Source organism: Oryzias melastigma, unplaced genomic scaffold (assembly GCF_002922805.2).
Source record: "Oryzias melastigma strain HK-1 unplaced genomic scaffold, ASM292280v2 sc03403, whole genome shotgun sequence".
NCBI classification, from domain to species: Eukaryota; Metazoa; Chordata; class Actinopteri; order Beloniformes; family Adrianichthyidae; genus Oryzias; species Oryzias melastigma.
Genome location: NW_023419971.1, coordinates 1,177 through 2,305, shown reverse-complemented (window position 1 = coordinate 2,305; position 1,129 = coordinate 1,177). Strand labels below are relative to the sequence as shown.

At 42.4% G+C, this 1,129-nt stretch overlaps 1 long non-coding RNA gene across 1 annotated transcript; it reads left to right on the top strand.

Annotated features, from left to right (window-relative positions):
• The first annotated feature begins 46 nt into the window (after positions 1–46).
• LOC112139369 lies at positions 47–887 on the top strand. The gene is made up of 3 exons (XR_002917978.2): positions 47–413; positions 558–690; positions 784–887. It is a non-coding gene; the product is annotated as an uncharacterized LOC112139369 (long non-coding RNA).
• The last annotated feature ends 242 nt before the right edge of the window (positions 888–1,129 follow it).

Below are 1,129 nucleotides of genomic sequence, written 5' to 3'. Positions count from 1 at the left end.
AACCACTAAATAAGGTTTTGGAGATGGATGTAACAGCCCCACATCGTTGCAAGATCTAAGAAGAAAGAACACTTGAGAAAAATTTTGAGAAGACAATTGCTTTGGAAGGTAAAGACAAATGACCCCATGCGGTAATTGGAGCACTTGGAGTTCTAGCCCCAAATTGGAATAGGACCAACATTTGTGGACACTGGGAGATCTAAAACTCCAAAGAATTTCAGTAGTGAGCAAACCATAAGATGATTTTCCAAGAGTAGCTCCTGTCTGTTGCTCACTCTGTCCATCTTTTTCTTTTAGGTGTCCTGAGAGTCTCCGCCCAGACACCGTCAGACCCTGTTTGCTTCCTTGCAGGAAAGACTGCATTGTCAGCCCTTACAGTGAGTGGAGCCCCTGCCCATCAACATGTCCAGGAGGTATGTTCAGATCATCGTCATATAAACAGAATTGTATCATGTAATGTGGGCCTTTAAGCTACCATTCCTTGGCTCTACGTGATTTAGCTTTTCACAAACAAGGATACATGGACCTATTACAACAATAGACATCTTTTTCTTTAGGCAGTAACTCCAAGAAGAAACAATTCAGGAAACGGATCATCATCCAGGTCCCAACTAACGGAGGACAGGACTGTCCCGAGGTTTTGGTCCAGGAAAGAGAGTGTGAAGCTCGTTCTGTTTGTCCTGGATACAGGTGACACATTTAGGCTAAACACTGTACCTGTATTTTCAGCATTCCAAGCCACACTGTCACACCATTGTCATGTGCTCTAATATCTACTGTCAGATGGAAAACCCACAAATGGCGCAGATGTCAACTGGTTCCGTGGTCGGTCCGGCAGGACAGTCCTGGTGCTCAAGAGACATGTGGGCCGGGTCTGCAGTTTCGAGGTACAGACAGAAAACAGATGGGTCAAGCAAACACTTTGTCATTCTTTTAATACACAGTACTTTTTTTAAGTTGTGTCCATAACTAATGAATCAAAGACAACTTGTTTCTATCAGTGATTTGATCCACTATCACAAAGAATTTTGACTGAACCAACAAGATAGAAAAGAACAAAGAACTTGACAAATTTTCTGAAATGCAATCTCATATTTTAGGGCTCCAGGAGTAAAAAGTCAGATCAAAC